The sequence below is a fragment of the Cherax quadricarinatus genome, chromosome 14, assembly GCF_038502225.1.
Source record: "Cherax quadricarinatus isolate ZL_2023a chromosome 14, ASM3850222v1, whole genome shotgun sequence".
NCBI classification, from domain to species: domain Eukaryota; kingdom Metazoa; phylum Arthropoda; class Malacostraca; order Decapoda; family Parastacidae; genus Cherax; species Cherax quadricarinatus.
This window is the reverse complement of record NC_091305.1, coordinates 7,073,050-7,084,048: the sequence shown is the minus strand read 5'-3', so window position 1 is coordinate 7,084,048 and position 10,999 is coordinate 7,073,050.

Sequence of the window (10,999 nt, the reverse complement as noted above, 5' to 3'; positions counted from 1 at the left end):
TCCTAGTTGAATGTAGACTGACATGAAAAATTGCACTCATATTGAAATCAGCTTGGAGTAGGCATTAAGACCAGATGTTGGGGAGGTATGAGTAGTCCTTAAAAGCTTAAATAAGATATAATTGAACACACAGTAAGGCATTGATTTGTGAGGTCCATTGGAATGCAATGTGAACTAAGAACTCTCCAATTCTTAGAGTCTAAACAGTCTTTATGTTTGTATCAAATAGACACTTCTGCTTAGCAACTACATATAGGCAGAATATCCATTAACCCTTGAGTTTCCTTATAACATAGGCACATTTATGGAATGAAAATCAGTTTTCTTTTTGAGGAAATGGTGAATTCATTGCATATCTGCATCTTTGTGAATATAAGAGAATGGAGGAAAGGGCTGAGTAAACAGAGGGAATATTCTTGATAGAAAAATGTTGGGAGGCCAGTCCCAGATGCCCTACAGTGAGTACCAGAATAGCAAGATGGCCTAGCACAAAATGTGATTGATCAGAAAGGAGGTAGATTTTGAATTGTTCATTGTGGAGAGAGAGCTGAAGTTGACTATCCTGAATGGTTGTTTATTGATAAGCCTATACTGAGATGAGCACAAGGGGCCTGTCATCATAAGCAAGAGATGACTTTCAGAGAGTTGAGGTATGTGCATCTAATACTGAGTGAATTAGTGCATACAAGGCCTTACAGGGTCTGGAGGTAAGCATTAGATGTGAACATCAGCTAGTTGTGTTCTCCATGTGGGCCACTACACTCCTCCATATAAAATATCATAAATGAGCTTGTCATTACATTTCTCTTTATCTTTTACATTATGTTCATTCTTTAGATACTTTCAGATGGGAGGGTATGCTCTTGTCTGTATGCTTTAATCTGTAGAAAAAACAGCTCTTTTTGCCTCATTATTTTGCTTTTTAGCAGTTACTAAATATTTTTTATATCTTTCCTCCTTGGATGCATTTAGTTTAACTCATGTGTTGTTATAATCTTGCAGTTTCTTTGTTTGACTAACCCTTGAATAGTTACTCCTTATATATTATCCAAGAGAAAGTTACTTATATCAGCTTGCCCTTGTCTTTGTTGTCTCTTTCAGTATGCATATGTCCTACCATATATTATTTATTGTTGAAGTTAGGTATATATATTGTAATCTCTTCAGTTTGACATATTTCTTAATTTGTCTCAGTCACTTATATTACTATATTTGTAGTGCAGCCAAAAATGATTACCATATTTTTTTCTTATCCACAGTTTCTTTCAATAGCTTATGGTTATTTCTAGCTTCCCTTTCAGTCTCCATTCTTGTAAGTGAGGTGGTCCTTTCTTTTGCCTCATCCAACTGTTTCCTTGGTTCTTAGTTATTACACTTGCTTAGTTCTCCTTTAGCTTGTATTTGCTTGAGCCAGTGTCCATGCTGGGTTATTGTCTGGCTTAACTTGTCTGACTTGTTCTTTTGTTTCCTGTAATTTAGTTCCATATATACTTCCTCTGATTATTATCTTTGTTGCTAATTCAATTTCTTTTTTATGTAACTAACTGATTTTGCTATCTTGTCCAGGATGACCTTCCTCTGGTTACATTCTTGTGATTTTTATAGATTTTATAGCTCACTTTTTAAGTTCAAAATTTATTTATTGTGGTTATTTGGATGTACTTCACATTGTTCCACATTTACTAGAAAATTTTTCAAAATCTAAGAAATAATTTTCAGGATATTGTTTACTTTTTTTATGTTTGTCTTGTCATTCTCAGATTTCAAACTATAAGTGGTGTGTGAAGCTCTTTTTAAATACTCTTGCAGCTCTTAATATTCTTTGCAGTGAGACATGTTGTTAGAGATTTTTATTAATACAGAACAACTTTATTGGCATCCCCCTTAAACAAAATGTTAAAGTTTTGTCCAGTGACATTATCTAGCTAGGTTAGTCATTGAAGTGTTTTTGCTAACCACTGGAAACCATGCTAAACATATGAAAGAAAAATGAAGAAGTGGAATGAAAACAAACGCTAGCAGAACTATGGGTAACATTCACACAAAGCTCCACATCTTTCCGCTAGTAAAAAGGTAAGTCCTGCAGCATCTTTGTACCTCTGGCATCAGTCCCTTTACCTAATATTAGTGGCTCAACCTCCTGGCATTGGATATTAAATCTCCTCAGTTCTCTCTCCACCTGTGTTACTCTATGTGGAGTTAAACACACATTGTTTTACCTGCATTAAAAACTAAGTACAGGTCTCCCTCAACATTCGCGTTTTCAACTTTTGTGGGCTTCACACATCCGCGAATTCCCAACTGCCAAATTCCCAGCCTCCAAATTCCCAGCCGCCAAATCATATTTAAGTTTCCCGCCACCTGCGAGTCCCTACTACCCTCCATCCGACCCCCACAACTGGCAGCCAGCCCTCCCACCACTCAGTGTGGCGAGTGCTTTGTTTGTTCATTATTTGCTGTTAAACTACAGTATAAATAATGTAAACCCATTCATGACTGCATATTGGAATGGCTATTCGGACAGGTATTGGACGGTGACATCATGTGTTTACTCTTGAACACAGCAAAGAATCAAACATTTCTGCTACTGCTAATAATAACAATAGTAATAATAATAATAATAAATAATAATAATAATAACAATAATAGTAATTGCGATAGAATTGAAGAAGGAAATTGTACAAAAATAGGAGAGAGTGGTTGACACATCGTCAGTGTGGCTTTGTTTATGCTGGAGTGAGCATTAGTCTCCGTGCTCTTCCAAACATTTCACAATAATTCATTGTGTTTGGTGCTTGTAGATTGAGTGCGACTGGAGTGGTAGAGGCAGTGGTTGAGGAAGCGGTTGAGGCAGTGGGTGAGGCAGTGGGTGAGGCAGTGGGTGAGGCAGTGGGTGAGGCAGTGGGTGAGGCAGTGGGTGAGGCAGTGGGTGAGGCAGTGGGCAGAGGCAGGTGGGTGAGGCAGCGGGTGAGGCAGTGGGTTGAGGAAGCGGTTGAGGCAGTGGGTGAGGCAGTGGGTGAGGCAGTGGGTGAGGCAGTGGGTGAGGCAGTGGTTGAGGCAGTGGGTGAGGCAGTGGTTGAGGCAGTGGGTGAGGCAGTGGGTGAGGCAGTGGGTGAGGCAGTGGGTGAGGCAGTGGGTGAGGCAGTGGTTGAGGCAGTGGGTGAGGCAGTGGTTGAGGCAGTGGGTGAGGCAGAGGTTGAGGCAGTGGTATTTAATAACATACATGTTATTAATAATAATAATAATACACGTTAATATGTATTATTATTATTTATAACATGTTATTAAATACCACTGCCTCAACCGCTGCCTCACCCACTGCCTCACCCACTGCCTCACCCACTGCCTCAACCACTGCCTCAACCATTGCCTCAACTGCTGCCTCACCCACTGCCTCAACCACTGCCTCACCCACTGCCTCACCGCTGCCTCAACCACTGCCTCACCCACTGCCTCACCCACCACTGCCTCACTCACTGCCTCACCCACTGCCTCTACCACTGCCTCAACCACTGCCTCAACCTCTTCCCCAACGACTGCCTCTACCACTCCAGTCGCACTCAATCTACAAGCACCAAACACAATGAATTATTGTGAAATGTTTGGAAGAGCACGGAGACTAATGCTCACTCCAGCATAAACAAAGCCACACTGACGATGTGTCAACCACTCCCTCGTATTTTTGTACAATTTCCTTCTTCAATTCTATCGTATTTATTATTATTATTATTATTATTATTATATTATTATATTATTATTATTATTATTATTACTATTGTTATTATTAGCAGTATCAGAAATGTTTGATTCTTTGCTGTGTTCAAGAGTAAACACATGATGTCACCGTCCAATACCTGTCCAAATAGCCATTCCAATATGCAGTCATGAATGGGTTTACATTATTTATACTGTAGTTTAATAGCAAATAATGAACAAACAAAACACTCACCACACAGTGGTGGGAGGGCTGGCTGCCAGTTGCGGGGGTCGGAGGGAGGGTAGTAGGGACTCGCAGTGGTTGAGGAAGTGGTGGAGGCATTGGTGGAGGCAGTGGTGGAGGCAGTGGTGGAGGCAGTGGTATTTAATAACATACATGTTATTAAACCATAACATGTATGTATTTAGTACAATTTACGATGTTTTCATGTATTTTATGATTGTTCATGGTTCAACAAGTTAAGGAAGCAGTATTGTATTATATTTCCCTACAATATATTGGGGCATCAAACATTCACGATTTTTCAACATTCGCGAGGCTCTTAATCCCCTAACCCCCGCGAATGTTGAGGGAGACCTGTTGTTGAAGCTATCCTTGTTGTAGTATCTAACACCTGTGTGGAAGCTATCATTCTTGTAGTATCTAGTGCCTGTGTGGAAGCTGTCATTCTTATAGTATATAGCATGTGTTGAAGCTATCATTCTTATATCTAACACCTGTGTTGAGGCTATCATTTTTGTAATATCTAACACCTGTATTAAAGCTATCATTCTTTAGCATCTAACACATGTGTTAAAACTATCATTCTTGTAGCATCTAACACCTTGATGGAAATTTATCATTCTTGTTGTATCTACCACCTGTGTGGAAGCTATCAGTCTTGTAGTATCTAACACCTGTGTGGAAGCTATCATTCTTGTACCATCTAACACCTGTTTTAGTGATATAACACTTATGACATGTGCCTTATCTCTCCTTTCTTCTTGCTCTCTCCTTTCTTCTCTTTTCTTTCTTCTATTTTTTCTTCATTTACTTTTCTCTCCTGTTGCTTTTCTCCTCTCTTTTTCCCTCTTCCTTCTTCTATCTTCTGTTTCATTTTCTTCTCTTCTTTTTTGCTTTGCTTTCTTTTCTCTACCTTGGCTTTTTCCATCTCTTCTCTTTTTTTTTAACACAATGGTTTTATAGGGTTAGGTTAAGGGTTCCTACCTTTATTTCCAAGCTAAGAGCTGTTATCAACTTCAGCTCATTTGAAATCCTCTTTATTATTAAGAGATACATGTATGCAGTTAGGGAACAGGATGAAGTTGTAGCCATCTGTGGGACAGTGATTTCATTTGGTCAACACTTTATTTTGTTGATGTCATTATGCTGTACAAACATGTTCCAGACTCAAATCAACTTAAGAATAAATGATCTCAGATGAAGTGATGTTTTTGAGAAGGGTTCAGTCAGAGTGTAGTTGCTTCTTGCTACCCATCTTGTTTTGGAGAAGCTCACTTCTTCCTGTTCATGGAGTGGAGCCAGTTCATACCATGACAATATTGACCTTGTACACAACAGTAAGGCTACCCACTTTCCTCTGGTGTTGAAGGCTCTGCTGAAATGACAGATCTGTCAAGGCTGGGTCCAGGCAAGAGATGAGTCATCTTGCTCTGTTCTCTATTCTGTCAAGAAGCCATAAGATAACATTTGTTCTGATTTTTATCTTGGATGGTTAGCCACCCAGGATAACCCAAGAAAGTCACTGTCTGACTTACTTCCATTAGGGTCCTTTAATCTTCATCTACAGGATGTGACCTACACCAGTCAACTAACTCTCAGGTACCAACTTACTGCTAGGTGAACAGGGACAGCAGGTGTAAGGAAATATGTCCAATATTTCCACTTATGCTGGAGATTGAACCATATACACTCAGTGTGTCAGATGACAGCATTGCCAAACGAGCCACGGGACACATAAATGAGATGGGGCAGGCAATCCGAGAAAGTGGAACACAATCAAGGTGTGAATGCACTTGAGCCTCACACAGAATCTTGTAACCTCTACTGTCGAGCACATGTGAGATACATTGAAGTCTATAAGCTTCCTGGCTGTTTTGTTTGCAAGATTTACTACATGGTTCTTCATAGTCAGTTTGAAATAAAATTTCACAACTAGGATATCAACTTCATCCCTGGGTACCAACATTCTCCCTTTTTTTTTTCTTATCACTTATCCAGTATTACCATCACTGTGCCTAAAGACCATCATCATTTGTGTTTTTTCAGAAGTAAATGTGACCTGCCATTTTCTCCAGGTTAATATAACTGTAAGCTGGTGATTGATGTAAGTTAGAGCAACTGGCATTTCTCTCTTGGATAAGTAAATGTCAGAGTACAGTCGTCTGCATATCATTTTTTTACATGGTTTTACAAGGTTAGATTTAGGGTTCCTACCGTTATTTGCAAGTTAAGAGCTATTACCTACATCAACTCATTTGAAATCCTTTTTAGTGTTAAAAGATATACAGATAGGGAACAGAATGAAGTTGGAGCCATTTGTGAGACAGCAATTTCATTTGGTCAACTGACTTCATTTCATTGATGTCATTATGCTGTACAAACATGTTCCATACACTAGGAATAAATGATCTCAGATGAAGCAATGTTATGGAGAAGGGTACAGTCAGAGTGTAGTTGTTGCTTACTGCCCATCTTGTTGTGCAGAAGCTCAATTTTCTCTGTCCTCAGTGTGGGGCCAAGTGTGGTACTTTTACAATATTGGCCTTGTACATAACAATATGTCCACCCGCATCCCTCCTGTCCAGGCAAGAGATGACTCATCTTGCTCTGTTATCTGTTCTATCAAGAAGTCGCAGATGAGACAGAGAGCAGGCAATCCAAGAAACTGGAGCATACTCAAGGTGTGAGCATACTTGTGCCTCATACAGAATCTTGCAACCTCTGCTGTCAAGCAGATGCAAAATACGTCTAAGTGCTGTAAGCTTCCTGGCTGCTTTGTTTGCAAGATTTGCATCGTGGTTCTCCATAGTTTGGAGCCAAATTTCACCCCAAGGATATCAACTTCATCCCTAGGTACCAACGCTCTCCCATTCATTCTTATCACTGCTCCAGCATTACCATTGATGGTGCCTAGAACCCATCATCATTAGTATTTTCTCAGGAGCAAATGTTACCTGCCTTTGTTTTCCCCAAGCTGGTGATTGGTGTAACTTAAAGCAGCTAGCATTTCCTCTCTTGTAGAATTAAATGTCAGAGTACAGTCATCTGCATATGCATAGGATTCTGGGATGAGTTAAAGATCATAGAAGTAGACATTCCATAACAAAGGCCCAACACACTTCCTTGTGGAACATTTGTACCAATAGAGTGTCTTGTTGACTCTGCCCCATTGAGAACTACTCTTAGAGGTAAGATAAGATAAGATAAGATTTCGTTCGGATTTTTAACCCCGGAGGGTTAGCCACCCAGGATAACCCAAGAAAGTCAGTGCATCATCGAGGACTGTCTAACTTATTTCCATTGGGGTCCTTAATCTTGTCCCCCAGGATGCAACCCACACCAGTCGACTAACACCCAGGTACCTATTTGCTGCTAAGTGAACAGGACAACAGGTGTAAGGAAACGTGTCAGAATGTTTCCACCCGCCGGGAATCGAACCCGGGCCCTCCGTGTGTGAAGCGGGAGCTTTAGCCACCAGGCCACCGGGGTAATCACTGAAAAGGCATAGTGCAGAGCCTGTGAATCCTAGTGCTTGCAGTTTTATCAAGATTCCTTGGTGCTCGGTCGAAAGCACCAGCAGTGTCCAGTGCTACTAAACAGCTGATCATAGATTCATCAAGTGACTGGTGTCACTTAATGGAGAGGTTTAACAACAGATCAGCAGCAGAGTGACCTTTTCCAAAGCCATATTGATGGTCACAAAGAAGCAAATGGTAGTTGAAAAACACTGTCATCTGCCGCAATATTATTGTCTCAAGAATTTTGTCAGTGATTGACAGGAGTGACACTGGTCTGTAGTTGTTGATTTTTGCTCTTTTCTTCTTTTTGTAAAGAACGATTACATTTGCCTCTTTCCACAGAGAAGGCCATTTACACTGCTAGGGAGTGCTGATAGATGTGAGTTAGAAGTGATGATATCTTGGTTCACCATATCTGGGCCCACAGTATTTTCTTGGTCCAGCAATTTAAGAAGAAGACACAGTTTGTCCTGCCATATCGTCACTGCTGACAACCTTGAAACAGTTCCTGTGGCTAGCTAAGGAGGTTTCCTTGCTGGATCAAGTACTTCCATCTTGACAGCAAAATGTTCGGCAAAGAGGTCAGATTTCTCCTGACTGCTAGTAGAGATGGTCCCATCCTGTCAATTTAAAGGTGGAATAATTTCCACAGGTGAATAGCCTTGTCAGTCCTTGACCAAGAATCACCAGGTTTTGGAGCCTACCATTCCTGATGCCAGCTTTCTTTTTGTGTCAGCCTCCCATTTAGAGATGGCCCACTTTTGGACTTCTCTCATTTGCCAACAGGCTTGCCTGTGCAAGTTCCTGTTAGAGATAGTGGGATGCCTCCTATACCTTTTCCAACCCCTGTACTTGGCAGTAGCAGCTTCTTGACAACAAAAGCCAAACTAAGGCTGAACTGTAGGCTTTGTCACATACTGCCAGTGAGGGATGTGGGACTTGCTGGAGATTAAGGATGTGTTCAGTGACATCATTCACTTGGTTGTCAACATCACCTTTTAGAAAAGCATTCCAATTAGAGGTGGCAAGCTCAGAGCAAAGGGCTGGCCAGTTTCCTCTTTCCCACAGCCAGGTTGTATGTGTAGATTCTTTACCTTGTTCTTTTGGAATCTTCAGTGTCGTTAAGACAGCCTTGTGGTCAGATAATCCAACATAGCCAAGGGGTTGACAAATGACTACACCTTCTGCCAGATCACTCACTACTAAGTCGAGGGAGGAGCCAGAAATGTGAGTAGGGAAATCATCAGAGTTTCTCATGTCAAACACTGCAAGAAGGTCATCAGAGTCCATCTGTATAAAATGTTGGTTGAGGTCACCAACAATTATAATATGTTGACATTTGGTTAGCTGACTTTATTTCATTTAGATGTGTTACCATTGAATAGTAACCTGTTATTTAATGACTTAAATGATTCAAACAGTTACTGTAATTACTACACAGCAGAACAATCAAAGGCACTTCTCAGAGCTAACAACAACATAACTATCTTTAACTACAATATCAGATCTTTAAGCAAGCATTATGATGACCTCCTAGCATTACTAAATTCCTTGCATGCCAATATGTCCATCATTACACTAACTGAAACCTGGCTAAAGCCTGATACTACAGATGTCTATGCCATTCCTGGTTACACAGCCATACACAACTGTAGGCCAGACCAACAAGGGGGTGGCACTGCTATATACTACTCAGACCAACTAGAATGTATCACTAATACTTGCACAAGGGATGAACATGGGGAATATATAATAGCTAAATTCAAATCCAAATACCTACAAAAACCTCTCACAGTGATAAACATCTACAGAGTTCCACAATCAAACATTAGCCAATTTAGTCAAAACCTAGGAAGTATGATAACTGATGCACGCATGAACAAAGATCACTTACTACTCTCAGGTGACTTCAATATAAATCTCCTGCAAGACCAGGACCCACACGTTACTGAATCCACAAACACAATGAGTAACTGCATGTTGCTACCAACAGTAACAAAACCTACAAGAGTTACAGAGACTAGTGTTTCCCTACTTGACCACATCTGGACCAACACCATATCCCCTTTAAAATCAGGCATAATTACAGATAATACCACAGACCACTACCCTACTTTCCTCATAACAACTCTTGGTAAAATACCCCAAGACACTACTAAAGTCACCTTCAGACTTCACAATGAGGCAGCCATTAATAACTTCACAACAGCAGTAACAAACATTGACTGGCACACTGAGCTAGAAATCTATACAGATATTGACGAATGTTTTAATAATTTTCTAAAAAAGACCCAATACCTCTATAACAAGCACTGCCCTAAAAAAACTAAACAGATGACAGCTAAGAGACTGAACAGTCCCTGGCTAACACCCAGCATTCTCAAATCCATAAATACAAAACACCGATATGAAAAACAGTACAGAATGGGTCACATAACCAGAGACCAAACAAAACGTTACTCGTCAATCCTAACCAGCCTGATAAGAAGGGCAAAAAAATTGTATTATGAGAACAGATTATCCAACTTACGAGGTGATATAAAAAAGACCTGGAAGACCCTATCAGAAATTCTGGGAACAAAAAAGATATCACGAAATAGCGAAATAAAATTAGCAAAATCAGATGAACCCCAACTCCCACCAACAGAAACAGCAAACAGACTCAATGATTTCTTCTCCACTATAGGACAAAACCTTGCCAATAAAATCCCAAGCTCAGATACCCCACCAAATGACTACCTCACTGGCAACTACCCGAACACACTGTTCCTAGCTCCGACTAACCCATACGAAGTCTCCCTTATTATCAACACACTAAAAAACAAGGCAGGAGATTTAAATACCTTACCACCCTTTATATACAAAAAAGCGTCACAAGTACTATCACCAATCATTGCAACACTCTTTAACAAATCCATTGAATCCTCCACCTTCCCTACAGTTCTCAAAATAGCAAGGGTCACCCCGATCCATAAAGGAGGAGACCAAACAGAGTTGAATAACTATAGGCCAATATCCAATTTACACCCTCTCTCAAAAATCTTCGAAAAATTAATTCATAAACGAATCTACTCCTACCTCATCTCCCAAAACATTCTCAACCCCTGCCAATTTGGATTCAGGCCTAATAAAAATACTAATGATGCTATTATACACATGCTAGAACATATATACACTGCAATAGAGAAAAAAGAAGTCCCACTGGGGATCTTCATTGACTTACGTAAAGCTTTTGATACAGTTGACCATGACTTGCTCCACGTAAAATTGTCACACTATGGTATTAGAGGGCACTCCCTCAACTACCTCAAGTCTTACCTCAGCAACAGAAGCCAATATGTGTACGCAAATGGGGCAAGCTCTTCCGCACAACCAATTACAGTTGGTGTCCCACAGGGAAGTGTCCTTGGCCCTCTTCTCTTTCTCCTATACATAAATGACCTACCAAATGCTTCGCAATTACTCAAACCCACACTTTTTGCAGATGACACTACATACGTCTTCTCTCACCCGAGCCCAGTCACGCTAGCCAATACTGTAA